Consider the following 16,682-nt stretch of genomic DNA (forward strand, 5'->3'; position numbering starts at 1 on the left):
CCGTGATGAGCCGCCGCGCGCTGCTTCCCGCCGTCTCCCTGGCAACCCCGGCCCGGGCTGGACGGCACAGCTGCAACGTGTGATTTTCCCGCCGCGGCTTTCGGACCGCCTCCACACCCCCACCTGGCCTGGGATTGGCTGCTTTGGAAACCCCCTCCCTCGGATTGGCCGAGCGGCCTCTCCCTCCGCCTCCGAAGGGTGCGGAAAGTTTTAAAAAGTCGGCGGGCTCCTCAGACTGAGGCAAAGGCAGCGAAGGTTTCCGCCAAGAGCGGCGGGCGCGTCTCTCGTTCCTCGGTGCGAGAGTTTTAAAAACCAAAAACCTCAGTTCGCGAGAGCCGAGCGATAAAGGGGCGACCTCGCCTGGCAACGAAACGTTCCGAAAGCCCCCCACGAGCTCGGGGAAGGAACTTTCCCTCTCCTCCCGTGCCCGAGCCGTTCCGCCGCTCTTTCCAAGCCGAGCGTCTCTTCCCCCAACTGCGCCTCCGCAGGTTAAGGCTGGGCACCGGGCACCTCGCCGTGGCTTCTGGCCTCCTGAGGTAATTAGAGCGGCCCCTCTCCGCCTTCGTGGGGTACGGAGGGCAGGCAATTCATAGCGAGCCTTTGCGGTCCTTTCCAGCACGGCGTCTGTCCGGGGGAGCCAAGCGCCAGTGGCGGCTGAGGTAAAATCCCGAGGGCGTCTTATTTCAAGGACGGCTCACCTCGGGGGGGTTACCTCAGTCCCACGAAGGGGGTTATTTACCTCGGGGGAATAAGGCAAACTTTGGGTCCTGGAGAGTTTTAGCCAAGGCTGGCGTTTTTTTTAAGAGTCAAATGATGGTGGGATATGAATTCATCAAAGCCAGGTCCTCTTTTAAAAGGGCCAAGCCACCACAGGCAAGCCGATGGAAAAAGAAATAGCTTTAAAGGTAAAAAAAAATTACCTCAGGAGCTGAGCTATCTCCCTGAAATTAATGAATCCTTGGGACCTGAGGCCATTTTAATCCAGGCTCCAGTTCTTCTTGGCCGAATAAAATCAAAAGTATTTCTAATTCTAAAGTTAACCACAATGACTTCAGGTTCAGGAGCTGACCTGGCGCTCAGAAAATAAAAGTCCATTTTAGGGGGGACCTGAGGTAATTCTAGGCAAGGCTGGGGGGGGTCTTCAAGGAAAATATTGGCTGAGGCGATTTCAGCCATGCCCTGTTTAGAACAAAAAAAAACCCACCAAACCACCCCAGGTGAATAAGAGTTAAAACTAGCCTAGGAAGAATAAAATCAAAAGTATTTCTATTCTAAAGTTAACTACAATGACTTCAGGTTCAGGAGCTGACCTGGTGCTCAGAAAATAAAAGTCCATTTTGGGGGGACCTGAAGTAATTCTAGGCAAGGCTCGGGGTTCTTCAAGGAAAATGTTGGCTGAGGTGATTTCAGCCATGCCCTGTTAAAAAAAAAAACCCACCAAAGCACCCCAGGTGAATAAGAGTTAAAATTAGCCTGGGAGGAATAAAGGCAGTTTGAGCCATGTGCATTGAGAAGGGCTACATTAGCACAGGTGTGAAAAAAGGGCTTAAAATTAGCCTAAAGGCAAAATGGCTTCACGCCCTGGAGCTCCTCATCCTTTCTTGAACAAAGTTTCAAGTCTTGGGACCTGAAGCAATTTTAGCCAAGGTTCAACTTCCCAAAAGAAGCAAAATAGGTAAAGGACTAGCGACTTCAAGTAACAAAAGGCAAAAGTTAAGGGACTTGAAACTGCTTTCTTGAAATAAAGTCAATTCTTTGAGGCTTGAGGTAATTTGAACCAAAGTCTAACATTGGCCATGGCGATGATTCTTAGAACAGGGAAAGAAGAGCTCAACGACCCAATTTAATTCGTTTGGTGATGTTGGGTTTTTTTATTTATTTATTTCAGAGGCACTCCCTGCGTGGCACCAGTGAAAACTGAAGACATCAAAGGTAAGTCAGTTTCATTATACACACATTTAGCCAAGAAGCCTGACAGGTACTGCTGGCAACACGTGGTTTATTACTCAAAAACCTTACCAACGCAGCGTGGAGATGGGAGAGATGCCCCTACACTGGAGGTTGTTCAATCCCTGAGCTTCCAGTCTCACACACACAGACTGAATGGACGTGGGAGTCATCCACTCCGTCTCATTCGGTTCCTGCACACACGCACACCCTGGAAGACTCACACTGGACGACCTCTGGGGCTCCACTGGGTGCCCCTTTCAGTCCCTGAGCGAGTAATGAGGGCGAAAGACCCTGGAGGAGTGGAGAGCACTTGGCTACAAGCCTCCTCCAGGGCCCGAGTGCCCTCAGTACTCCGACTGGAAGGGAGTCCTTTTGGATGACCTCTCTCCCTCCCTCCATCGGTTGCCAGTAGAGTACCAGTCAGACTTCTTAGCACCCAAAGAAGATTTGTGGCAACGGCTGAGTGGCATCAATCAAGACTGAAGACATCGGGGGTAAGTCATTTTCATTAATTATACACACGCACCTCATTTAGCCAAGAAGCCTGACAGGTACTGTTGGCAACATGTGGTAAGGCTTGCTTTAGTGAGTTTTGAAAGAAAAAAACCACAAAAACCAAATGAGAAGGCCTCACATACATTCTTCATACCAACACAGCGTGGAGATGGGGGTGATGCCCCTACATTGGAGGTTGTTCAATCCCTGAGCTTCCAGTCTCTCACACTCAGACTCAATGAGCCTGGGAGTCAGCCGATCCCTGTCTCATTCGGTCCCTGCACACACGCACACCCTGGGAGACTCACACTGGACGACCTCTGGGGCTCCACTGGGTGACCCTTTCAGTCCCTGAGCGAGTAATGAGGACAAAAGACCCTGGAGAAGTCAAGAGCACTTGGCTACAAGCCTCCTCCAGGGCCTGAGTACCCTCAGTACTCCGACTGGAAGGGAGTCCTTTTGGATGACCTCCCTCCCTCCAGCAGTTGCCACTACAGTACCAGTCTGACTTCTTAGCAGCAAAAGTAAATGTGATGCGTTTTAATATGATGCCATATACAGTAAAGGAGACTAACAGATTTTATAGTTTCCTTGCCTGGCGTAACTTTGGCCATGGCGATCGTTCTTAGAACCAAAATGTAGAGCTCAACGGCCCATTTTAATGGTAGGTGTGGCTGTTGACTTAAATTAGATTTCATAGTTTTCTTGGCTGGCGTACCTTTGGCCATAGCGATGGTTCTTAGAACCAAAATGTAGAGCTCAATGGCTCAATTTAATGCTAGGTGTGGCTGTTGACCCATACTAGATTTTATAGTTTTTTTGCCTGGCGTAACTTTGGCAATGGTTCTTAGAACCAAAAAGTAGAGGTCAATGGCCCATTTTAATGCTAGGTGTGGCTGTTGACTTATGCTAGATTTTATAGTTTTGTTGCCTGGCGTAACTGGCAATGGTTCTTAGAACCAAAAAGTAGAGCTCAATGGCTCAATTTAATGCTAGGTGTGGCTGTTGACACATACTAGATTTTATAGTTTTTTTGCCTGGCATAACTTTGGCAATGGTTCTTGGAACCAAAAAGTAGAGGTCAATGGCCCATTTTAATGCTAGGTGTGGCTGTTGACTTATGCTAGATTTTATAGTTTTGTTGCCTGGCGTAACTGGCAATGGTTCTTAGAACCAAAAAGTAGAGGTCAATGGCCCATTTTAATGCTAGGTGTGGCTGTTGACTTAAATTAGATTTTATTTGTTTTCTTGCCTGGCGTAACTTTGACCATGGCGATGGTTATTAGAACCAAAACGTAGAGCTCAACGGCCCATTTTAATGCTAGGTGTGGCTGTTGACTTGCTCTCCTGGTGTACCTTTGGCCATGACGATCGTTCTTAGAACCAAAAAGTAGAGCTCAACGGCTCAATTTAATGCTAGGTGTGGCTGTTGACCCATACTAGATTTTATAGTTTTTTTGCCTGGCGTAACTTTGGCAATGGTTCTTAGAACCAAAAAGTAGAGGTCAATGGCCCATTTTAATGCTAGGTGTGGCTGTTGACTTATGCTAGATTTTATAGTTTTGTTGCCTGGCGTAACTGGCAATGGTTCTTAGAACCAAAAAGTAGAGCTCAATGGCTCAATTTAATGCTAGGTGTGGCTGTTGACCCATACTAGATTTTATAGTTTTTTTGCCTGGCGTAACTTTGGCAATGGTTCTTGGAACCAAAAAGTAGAGGTCAATGGCCCATTTTAATGCTAGGTGTGGCTGTTGACTTAAGCTAGATTTTATAGTTTTGTTGCCTGGCGTAACTGGCAATGGTTCTTAGAACAAAAAAGTAGAGCTCAATGGCTAGGTGTGGCTGTTGACCCATACTAGATTTTATAGTTTTTTTGCCTGGCGTAACTTTGGCAATGGTTCTTAGAACCAAAAGGAGAGGTCAATGGCCCATTTTAATGCTAGGTGTGGCTGTTGACTTATGCTACATTTTATAGTTTTGTTGCCTGGCGTAACTGGCAATGGTTCTTAGAACCGGAAAGAAGAGCTCAATGACACAATTTAATTCGTTTGGTGATATTGATTTTTTTTTTATTTCAGAGGCACTCCTTGCATGGCATCAGTGAAAACTGAAGACATCAAAGGTAAGTCAGTTTCATTATACACACATTTAGCCAAGAAGCCTGACAGGTACTGCTGGCAACACGTGGTTTATTACTCCAAAAACCTTACCAACGCAGCGTGGAGATGGGAGAGATGCCCCTACACTGGAGGTTGTTCAATCCCTGAGCTTCCAGTCTCACACACACAGACTGAATGGACGTGGGAGTCATCCACTCCGTCTCATTCGGTCCCTGCACACACGCACACCCTGGAAGACTCACACTGGACGACCTCTGGGGCTCCACTGGGTGCCCCTTTCAGTCCCTGAGCGAGTAATGAGGGCGAAAGACCCTGGAGGAGTGGAGAGCACTTGGCTACAAGCCTCCTCCAGGGCCCGAGTGCCCTCAGTACTCCGACTGGAAGGGAGTCCTTTTGGATGACCGACCTCCCTCCCTCCATCGGTTGCCAGTAGAGTACCAGTCAGACTTCTTAGCACCCAAAGAAGATGATTTGTGGCAACGGCTGATTGGCATCAATCAAGACTGAAGACATCGGGGGTAAGTCATTTTCATTAATTATACACACGCACCTCATTTAGCCAAGAAGCCTGACAGGTACTGCTGGCAACACGTGGCTTATTACTCCAAAAATCTTACCAACGTAGCGTGGAGATGGGAGCGATGCCCCTACACTGGAGGTTGTTCAATCCCTGAGCTTCCAGTCTCTCACCCTCAGACTGAATGGACGTGGGAGTCATCCACTCCGTCTCATTCGGTCCCTGCACACACGCACACCCTGGAAGACTCACACTGGACGACCTCTGGGGCTCCACTGGGTGCCCCTTTCAGTCCCTGAGCGAGTAATGAGGGCGAAAGACCCTGGAGGAGTCGAGAGCACTTGGCTACAAGCCTCCTCCAGGGCCTGAGTACCCTCAGTACTCCGACTGGAAGGGAGTCCTTTTGGATGACCTTCCTCCCTCCCTCCATCGGTTGCCAGTAGAGTACCAGTCAGACCTCTTAGCACCCAAAGAAGATGATTTGTGGCACCGGCTGCGTGGCATCAATCAAGACTGAAGACATCGGGGGTAAGTCATTTTCATTAACTATACACACCTCATTTAGCCAAGAAGCCTGACAGGTACTGTTGGCAACATGTAGTAAGGCTTGCTTTAGTGAAGTTTTGCAAAAAAAAACAACAACCACAAAAACCTAATGAGAAGGCCTCAAAAATATTCTTCATACCAACACAGCATGGAGATGGGGGTGATGCCCCTACATTGGAGGTTGTTCAATCCCTGAGCTTCCAGTCTCTCACACTCAGACTCAATGAGCCTGGGAGTCAGCCGATCCCTGTCTCATTCGGTCCCTGCACACACGCACACCCTGGGAGACTCACACTGGACGACCTCTGGGGCTCCACTGGGTGACCCTTTCAGTCCCTGAGCGAGTAATGAGGGCAAAAGACCCTGGAGAAGTCAAGAGCACTTGGCTACAAGCCTCCTCCAGGGCCTGAGTACCCTCAGTACTCCGACTGGAAGGGAGTCCTTTTGGATGACCTCCCTCCCTCCAGCAGTTGCCACTACAGTACCAGTCTGACTTCTTAGCAGCAAAAGTAAATGTGATGCGTTTTAATATGATGCCATATACAGTAAAGGAGACTAACAGATTTTATAGTTTCCTTGCCTGGCGTAACTTTGGCCATGGCGATCGTTCTTAGAACCAAAATGTAGAGCTCAACGGCCCATTTTAATGGTAGGTGTGGCTGTTGACTTAAATTAGATTTCATAGTTTTCTTGGCTGGCGTACCTTTGGCCATAGCGATGGTTCTTAGAACCAAAATGTAGAGCTCAACGGCTCAATTTAATGCTAGGTGTGGCTGTTGACCCATACTAGATTTTATAGTTTTTTTGCCTGGCGTAACTTTGGCAATGGTTCTTAGAACCAAAAAGTAGAGGTCAATGGCCCATTTTAATGCTAGGTGTGGCTGTTGACTTATGCTAGATTTTATAGTTTTGTTGCCTGGCGTAACTGGCAATGGTTCTTAGAACCAAAAAGTAGAGCTCAGGTGTGGCTGTTGACTTATGCTAGATTTTATAGTTTTGTTGCCTGGCGTAACTGGCAATGGTTCTTAGAACCAAAAAGTAGAGCTCAATGGCTAGGTGTGGCTGTTGACCCATACTAGATTTTATAGGTTTTTTTGCCTGGCGTAACTTTGGCAATGGTTCTTTTTGCCTGGCGTAACTACAGTACCAGTCTGACTTCTTAGCAGCAAAAGTAAATGTGATGCGTTTTAATATGATGCCATATACAGTAAAGGAGACTAACAGATTTTATAGTTTCCTTGCCTGGCGTAACTTTGGCCATGGCGATCGTTCTTAGAACCAAAATGTAGAGCTCAACGGCCCATTTTAATGGTAGGTGTGGCTGTTGACTTAAATTAGATTTCATAGTTTTCTTGGCTGGCGTACCTTTGGCCATAGCGATGGTTCTTAGAACCAAAATGTAGAGCTCAATGGCTCAATTTAATGCTAGGTGTGGCTGTTGACCCATACTAGATTTTATAGTTTTTTTGCCTGGCGTAACTTTGGCAATGGTTCTTAGAACCAAAAAGTAGAGGTCAATGGCCCATTTTAATGCTAGGTGTGGCTGTTGACTTATGCTAGATTTTATAGTTTTGTTGCCTGGCGTAACTGGCAATGGTTCTTAGAACCAAAAAGTAGAGCTCAATGGCTCAATTTAATGCTAGGTGTGGCTGTTGACCCATACTAGATTTTATAGTTTTTTTGCCTGGCATAACTTTGGCAATGGTTCTTAGAACCAAAAAGTAGAGGTCAATGGCCCATTTTAATGCTAGGTGTGGCTGTTGACTTATGCTACATTTTATAGTTTTTTTGCCTGGCGTAACTGGCAATGGTTCTTAGAACCAAAAAGTAGAGCTCAACGGCTCAATTTAATGCTAGGTGTGGCTTTTGACCCATACTAGATTTTATAGTTTTTTTGCCTGGCGTAACTTTGGCAATGGTTCTTAGAACCAAAAAGTAGAGGTCAATGCCCCATTTTAATGCTAGGTGTGGCTGTTGACTTATGCTAGATTTTATAGTTTTGTTGCCTGGCGTAACTGGCAATGGTTCTTAGAACCAAAAAGTAGAGCTCAATGGCTCAATTTAATGCTAGGTGTGGCTGTTGACCCATACTAGATTTTATAGTTTTTTTGCCTGGCATAACTTTGGCAATGGTTCTTAGAACCAAAAAGTAGAGGTCAATGGCCCATTTTAATGCTAGGTGTGGCTGTTGACTTATGCTAGATTTTATAGTTTTTTTGCCTGGCGTAACTGGCAATGGTTCTTAGAACCAAAAAGTAGAGGTCAATGGCCCATTTTAATGCTAGGTGTGGCTGTTGACTTAAATTAGATTTTATTTGTTTTCTTGCCTGGCGTAACTTTGACCATGGCGATGGTTATTAGAACCAAAACGTAGAGCTCAACGGCCCATTTTAATGCTAGGTGTGGCTGTTGACTTGCTCTCCTGGTGTACCTTTGGCCATGACGATCGTTCTTAGAACCAAAAAGTAGAGCTCAACGGCTCAATTTAATGCTAGGTGTGGCTGTTGACCCATACTAGATTTTATAGTTTTTTTGCCTGGCGTAACTTTGGCAATGGTTCTTAGAACCAAAAAGTAGAGGTCAATGGCCCATTTTAATGCTAGGTGTGGCTGTTGACTTATGCTAGATTTTATAGTTTTGTTGCCTGGCGTAACTGGCAATGGTTCTTAGAACCAAAAAGTAGAGCTCAATGGCTCAATTTAATGCTAGGTGTGGCTGTTGACCCATACTAGATTTTATAGTTTTTTTGCCTGGCGTAACTTTGGCAATGGTTCTTGGAACCAAAAAGAAGAGGTCAATGGCCCATTTTAATGCTAGGTGTGGCTGTTGACTTATGCTAGATTTTATAGTTTTGTTGCCTGGCGTAACTGGCAATGGTTCTTAGAACCAAAAAGTAGAGCTCAATGGCTAGGTGTGGCTGTTGACCCATACTAGATTTTATAGTTATTTTGCCTGGCGTAACTTTGGCAATGGTTCTTAGAACCAAAAAGTAGAGGTCAATGGCCCATTTTAATGCTAGGTGTGGCTGTTGACTTATGCTACATTTTATAGTTTTGTTGCCTGGCGTAACTGGCAATGGTTCTTAGAACCAAAAAGTAGAGCTCAACGGCTCAATTTAATGCTACTGTAGGTGTGGCTGTTGACCCATACTAGATTTTATAGTTTTTTTGCCTGGTGTAACTTTGGCAATGGTTCTTAGAACCAAAAAGTAGAGGTCAACGGCTCAATTTAATGCTAGGTGTGGCTGTTGACCTATACTAGATTTTATAGTTTTCTTGCCTGGCGTAATGGCCATGGCGATGGTTCTTAGAACCAAAACATAGAGCTCAACGGCCCATTTTAATACTAGGTGTAGCTGTTGACTTATGCTAGATTTTATAGTTTTGTTGCCTGGCGTAACTGGCAATGGTTCTTAGAACAAAAAAGTAGAGCTCAATGGCTAGGTGTGGCTGTTGACCCATACTAGATTTTATAGTTTTTTTGCCTGGCGTAACTTTGGCAATGGTTCTTAGAACCAAAAGGAGAGGTCAATGGCCCATTTTAATGCTAGGTGTGGCTGTTGACTTATGCTACATTTTATAGTTTTGTTGCCTGGCGTAACTGGCAATGGTTCTTAGAACCAAAAAGTAGAGCTCAACGGCTCAATTTAATGCTAGGTGTGGCTGTTGACCCATACTAGATTTTATAGTTTTTTTGCCTGGCGTAACTTTGGCAATGGTTCTTAGAACCAAAAAGTAGAGGTCAATGGCCCATTTTAATGCTAGGTGTGGCTGTTGACTTATGCTAGATTTTATAGTTTTGTTGCCTGGCGTAACTGGCAATGGTTCTTAGAACCAAAAAGTAGAGCTCAATGGCTAGGTGTGGCTGTTGACCCATACTAGATTTTATAGGTTTTTTTGCCTGGCGTAACTTTGGCAATGGTTCTTAGAACCAAAAAGTAGAGGTCAATGGCCCATTTTAATGCTAGGTGTGGCTGTTGACTTATGCTAGATTTTATAGTTTTGTTGCCTGGCGTAACTGGCGATGGTTCTTAGAACCGGAAAGAAGAGCTCAATGACACAATTTAATTCGTTTGGTGATATTGATTTTTTTTTTATTTCAGAGGCACTCCTTGCATGGCATCAGTGAAAACTGAAGACATCAAAGGTAAGTCAGTTTCATCATACACACATTTAGCCAAGAAGCCTGACAGGTACTGCTGGCAACACGTGGTTTATTACTCCAAAAACCTTACCAATGCAGCGTGGAGATGGGAGAGATGCCCCTACACTGGAGGTTGTTCAATCCCTGAGCTTCCAGTCTCACACACACAGACTGAATGGACGTGGGAGTCATCCACTCCGTCTCATTCGGTCCCTGCACACACGCACATCCTGGAAGACTCACACTGGACGACCTCTGGGGCTCCACTGGGTGCCCCTTTCAGTCCCTGAGCGAGTAATGAGGGCGAAAGACCCTGGAGGAGTGGAGAGCACTTGGCTACAAGCCTCCTCCAGGGCCCGAGTGCCCTCAGTACTCCGACTGGAAGGGAGTCCTTTTGGATGACCTCCCTCCCTCCCTCCATCGGTTGCCAGTAGAGTACCAGTCAGACTTCTTAGCACCCAAAGAAGATGATTTGTGGCAACGGCTGATTGGCATCAATCAAGACTGAAGACATCGGGGGTAAGTCATTTTCATTAATTATACACACGCACCTCATTTAGCCAAGAAGCCTGACAGGTACTGCTGGCAACACGTGGCTTATTACTCCAAAAATCTTACCAACGTAGCGTGGAGATGGGAGCGATGCCCCTACACTGGAGGTTGTTCAATCCCTGAGCTTCCAGTCTCTCACCCTCAGACTGAATGGACGTGGGAGTCATCCACTCCGTCTCATTCGGTCCCTGCACACACGCACACCCTGGAAGACTCACACTGGACGACCTCTGGGGCTCCACTGGGTGCCCCTTTCAGTCCCTGAGCGAGTAATGAGGGCGAAAGACCCTGGAGGAGTCGAGAGCACTTGGCTACAAGCCTCCTCCAGGGCCTGAGTACCCTCAGTACTCCGACTGGAAGGGAGTCCTTTTGGATGACCTTCCTCCCTCCCTCCATCGGTTGCCAGTAGAGTACCAGTCAGACCTCTTAGCACCCAAAGAAGATGATTTGTGGCACCGGCTGCGTGGCATCAATCAAGACTGAAGACATCGGGGGTAAGTCATTTTCATTAACTATACACACCTCATTTAGCCAAGAAGCCTGACAGGTACTGTTGGCAACATGTAGTAAGGCTTGCTTTAGTGAAGTTTTGCAAAAAAAACAACAACCACAAAAACCTAATGAGAAGGCCTCAAAAATATTCTTCATACCAACACAGCATGGAGATGGGGGTGATGCCCCTACATTGGAGGTTGTTCAATCCCTGAGCTTCCAGTCTCTCACACTCAGACTCAATGAGCCTGGGAGTCAGCCGATCCCTGTCTCATTCGGTCCCTGCACACACGCACACCCTGGGAGACTCACACTGGACGACCTCTGGGGCTCCACTGGGTGACCCTTTCAGTCCCTGAGCGAGTAATGAGGGCAAAAGACCCTGGAGAAGTCAAGAGCACTTGGCTACAAGCCTCCTCCATGGCCTGAGTACCCTCAGTACTCCGACTGGAAGGGAGTCCTTTTGGATGACCTCCCTCCCTCCAGCAGTTGCCACTACAGTACCAGTCTGACTTCTTAGCAGCAAAAGTAAATGTGATGCGTTTTAATATGATGCCATATACAGTAAAGGAGACTAACAGATTTTATAGTTTCCTTGCCTGGCGTAACTTTGGCCATGGCGATCGTTCTTAGAACCAAAATGTAGAGCTCAACGGCCCATTTTAATGGTAGGTGTGGCTGTTGACTTAAATTAGATTTCATAGTTTTCTTGGCTGGCGTACCTTTGGCCATAGCGATGGTTCTTAGAACCAAAATGTAGAGCTCAACGGCTCAATTTAATGCTAGGTGTGGCTGTTGACCCATACTAGATTTTATAGTTTTTTTGCCTGGCGTAACTTTGGCAATGGTTCTTAGAACCAAAAAGTAGAGGTCAATGGCCCATTTTAATGCTAGGTGTGGCTGTTGACTTATGCTAGATTTTATAGTTTTGTTGCCTGGCGTAACTGGCAATGGTTCTTAGAACCAAAAAGTAGAGCTCAATGGCTCAATTTAATGCTAGGTGTGGCTGTTGACCCATACTAGATTTTATAGTTTTTTTGCCTGGCATAACTTTGGCAATGGTTCTTAGAACCAAAAAGTAGAGGTCAATGGCCCATTTTAATGCTAGGTGTGGCTGTTGACTTATGCTACATTTTATAGTTTTGTTGCCTGGCGTAACTGGCAATGGTTCTTAGAACCAAAAAGTAGAGCTCAATGGCTCAATTTAATGCTAGGTGTGGCTGTTGACCCATACTAGATTTTATAGTTTTTTTGCCTGGCATAACTTTGGCAATGGTTCTTAGAACCAAAAAGTAGAGGTCAATGGCCCATTTTAATGCTAGGTGTGGCTGTTGACTTATGCTAGATTTTATAGTTTTTTTGCCTGGCGTAACTTTGGCAATGGTTCTTAGAACCAAAAAGTAGAGGTCAATGGCCCATTTTAATGCTAGGTGTGGCTGTTGACTTAAATTAGATTTTATTTGTTTTCTTGCCTGGCGTAACTTTGACCATGGCGATGGTTATTAGAACCAAAACGTAGAGCTCAACGGCCCATTTTAATGCTAGGTGTGGCTGTTGACTTGCTCTCCTGGTGTACCTTTGGCCATGACGATCGTTCTTAGAACCAAAAAGTAGAGCTCAACGGCTCAATTTAATGCTAGGTGTGGCTGTTGACCCATACTAGATTTTATAGTTTTTTTGCCTGGCGTAACTTTGGCAATGGTTCTTAGAACCAAAAAGTAGAGGTCAATGGCCCATTTTAATGCTAGGTGTGGCTGTTGACTTATGCTAGATTTTATAGTTTTGTTGCCTGGCGTAACTGGCAATGGTTCTTAGAACCAAAAAGTAGAGCTCAATGGCTCAATTTAATGCTAGGTGTGGCTGTTGACCCATACTAGATTTTATAGTTTTTTTGCCTGGCGTAACTTTGGCAATGGTTCTTGGAACCAAAAAGAAGAGGTCAATGGCCCATTTTAATGCTAGGTGTGGCTGTTGACTTATGCTAGATTTTATAGTTTTGTTGCCTGGCGTAACTGGCAATGGTTCTTAGAACCAAAAAGTAGAGCTCAATGGCTAGGTGTGGCTGTTGACCCATACTAGATTTTATAGTTATTTTGCCTGGCGTAACTTTGGCAATGGTTCTTAGAACCAAAAAGTAGAGGTCAATGGCCCATTTTAATGCTAGGTGTGGCTGTTGACTTATGCTACATTTTATAGTTTTGTTGCCTGGCGTAACTGGCAATGGTTCTTAGAACCAAAAAGTAGAGCTCAACGGCTCAATTTAATGCTACTGTAGGTGTGGCTGTTGACCCATACTAGATTTTATAGTTTTTTTGCCTGGTGTAACTTTGGCAATGGTTCTTAGAACCAAAAAGTAGAGGTCAACGGCTCAATTTAATGCTAGGTGTGGCTGTTGACCTATACTAGATTTTATAGTTTTCTTGCCTGGCGTAATGGCCATGGCGATGGTTCTTAGAACCAAAACATAGAGCTCAACGGCCCATTTTAATACTAGGTGTAGCTGTTGACTTATACTAGATTTTATACAGTAGTTTTCTTGCCTGGCGTAACTTTGGCCATGGTGATGGTTCTTAGAACCAAAATGTAGAGCTCAACGGCCCATTTTGACGCTAGGTGTAGCTGTTGACCTATACTAGATTTTATAGTTTTCTTGCCTGGCGTAACTTTGGCCATGGCGATGGTTTTTAGAACCGGAAAGAAGAGCTCAACGGCCCAATTTAATGGTAGCTGTGGCTGTTGACGTCCTTGCCTGGCATAACTTTGGCCACGGCGAAGGTTCTTAGAACTAGGTTCTTCTCCTGCAAAGAGGGCGTCCAGCCCCCCAAGATGTTTTGGTTCCCACAGGTGGCCCTTGGGTGGTGCAGTCTGGTGCTTTTGCTGCTGTTACTGCGGTTTGCACGAGCTCTGAAATACCCCCAAAATGGGGAAGTGGAGTTTGGGGCTCATGCAAAGTGCTGGGAAGCAGGAGGTTGGTTTCCGCACGTTTCATTACCAGGCTAGCTAACACCTTCGGCAGAGTTTAGCAGATGTCCGTGTTTTGTTTATAAGGGCTTCCGACGTGGGTGTGTCAAGTGAGGGTCTTGTGATGGGTCAGGTGTGAGTCACCAGTGAGAGGCTTGTGATGGGGAGGATACATCAAGTCAGTCATTGAGAGGTGAACTGGTGTTGGGGAGGAGGGGGGGTTGGTTTGGGGGTTCAGTGCTGTCTCTGGTTTTCTATGCAGTTGATTTGGATTCTGTGGGGTTCGTAGGCTGGTTGTAGGTCCAGGTGTGTATTGACGGAATTGCTTGTGGAGTGCCAGGTTTCGATGAACTCATGAGTGTGGCGGGTGGCAGCCTAGCCAATAAGTCCAGTGTTGCTCCATTCGAACTGGTGTTGTTTGGTGTTGCTGTGGGTAGAGATGAAGGATTTGGGATTGTGGTGTTTGACAGCTGGTGTTCGTGGATCCTGTTGTTTAGCTGATGTGATGTTTGTCGAACATAGAATTGATTGCAGTCGTTACAGTTGATTTTGTGTCTTGTCTTTGGTTCTGGACAGCACTGACCCCCAACCAACCTATGCAACCCCCCTCCCCCTCTCAGTTCACCTCCCAATGATGCTGACCTGATGTAACCTCCCCATCACAAGCCTCTCACTGATGACTCACACAAGACCCTCACTCGACACACCCACCCCTGAGCCATCACAAGACCCTCACTCGACACACCCACCCCTGAGCCATCACAAGACCCTCACTCGACACACCCTCATCGGAAGCCCTTATAAACAGAACACGGACATCTGCTCAACTCTGCCGAAGGTGTTAGCTAGCCTGGTAATGAAACGTTCGGAAACCAACCCACAAGCTCAGAGAACGAAGTGAATAAAGACTATCAGCCGGGGCCGGAGTCCTGTGGCTTCCTAGGCCCAAGAATTTGGCTGGCCGGCCATGGGACACGTTGATTGAGTGTTTGCAAGGCAGGCTAAGCAGCGACGTCTACAGCCACCTGCATCTCCCAGGGCACTGAAAAAGAGAAAAAAGCCTTGAAGCCAAAGGCAAGCAAAGTCTGTGGCGACGCTCCACGGCTTGTTTTAAGGGCGGAAAAGGGGCCCTGAGCACCGATTGCTGAACTGCGGGACCAGTCCCCAAACCAGCCCTGGGACCTACAAGGAACCGGAGAAGCCAGCTGCGAGAACCAGAGGAACAGCGCTGGAGGGAGTCGAAGCCGTTGCGTTCACCCTATCAACTAACGAAGGCGCGAAGTCTGTCCATCCCAGTGGAGAGCGACACCGACCCGGACAACCACCTCTTGGTAAGTCGCCCCATAATCCCAGTAGCCATCCCCATAGAGTTGGTGGTGCCATCCTCCAGGGCTTGTTGGGACTTTGGCTGCACCAGATGCCTGGCCAGCCCTGGCTGAGTTGAGCCCTTATGTGCCTAGCTGCCCTATATGTGCCTCTGTTAAAAAGGCACCCGGGGAAGCCCCCAGGGCTCCCCCAACCTCCATTCCGTAGAGAATAGCTGGATAAATCCCAATGAATCCAATCTAAGTGGTGTTTTCCTATTTTCTTTTTTTCCAGGACTAACATCCCTGTCAAGCTGGCCCAAGGAGAGAAGCAACCTAGAACTAAGAAACTTCCTGACAGCGAGAACAATTAGTCAGTGGAACCACCGGCCTCCAGAAGTTGTGGATGCTCCAACACTGGAAGTTTTTCAGAAGAGACTGGACAGCCATTTGTCTGAAATGGTAGAGGGCAAGGGGTCTTCAAACCCGGTCTTTTTATGACTCGTGGACTTCAACTCCCAGAATTCCTTCGCCAGCGTGCCTGGGAGTTGAAGTCCACACGTCATAAAAGGGACCGAGTTTAAAGACCCCTGGTATAGGGCAGGGATCAGCAACCTGAAACAGTGAAAGAGCCACTCGGAACCGGTTCCCTCACAAAAGGAAAAACTGGGAGCCGCAAAAAATGTGTGCACATGCGCGTACATGCGTGCATGCGCAGAACAGGGTTTGAAGAGTGGAGCCAAGGCGAGATATGCCCCTACCCTGCATATTTGAATTGATTGGTTGAACTTTTTTAGTCCCACTTTTTTTTTTGGACTGCACATGGCAGAGGACTGGGAGCCGCAGGGGACGGCTGAAAGAGCCGCATGTGGCTCCGGAGCCGCGGGTTGCAGAGGGTTGGACTAGATGACCTCCAAGGTCCTTCCCAATTTTATTGTTAATGATGTTACTGTTGTTAATATTGTTGTTAATGTTAATATTGTTGTTAATGTTAATATTACTGTTAATATTGTTAGTTAATGTTAATGTTAATATAATTTATTATTATTGTTAACATTGTTATTAAATGTCAGCTCTGCCACCTTCATTGTGCTTTAGGCTTGCTGGCATCATGTCATAAAGGAAGGGGGGTTGGTAGAGAAAATTGGAGAAGCTGTGCAGGGGGGAGGGTGAACATTGACAGGAACCTGGGGGGGGGCTAAGCAGCTAGTTTCCACCCCTTCGAGATGTGGAACTGTTCACGATGCACCTACAATCAACGTGGTTCTCACAATATCAAGCCGGGATCTATTGAACACTGATGTTCTGGTCAGGGGAGAAGCCCACGAACCTGGGAAAAATCTGTAAAAATCTGTACTCAGACCTTGCCTTGTTTTTACTGCCACCTCTAACCCTTCATAAAAGAACCTGTTGCTTCAACCCAATGGACTTGAGACTCTTTCTTTCCTGGGGACTTGGCTTGGGCAGGTTTGGCAATAACCCCAAATGGCAAGACATATTTTTGTAAAATGAAATGGGAAAGAAAAGTTTTTTAAAAAATACGAACTCTCCAAATCTCTTTGAGAAAATCTCTCACAATCGGTGGGGGGGGGGACCCCAAAT

The sequence above is a fragment of the Vipera berus genome (genome assembly GCF_964194415.1).
Source record: "Vipera berus genome assembly, chromosome: 16".
NCBI classification, from domain to species: Eukaryota; Metazoa; Chordata; class Lepidosauria; order Squamata; family Viperidae; genus Vipera; species Vipera berus.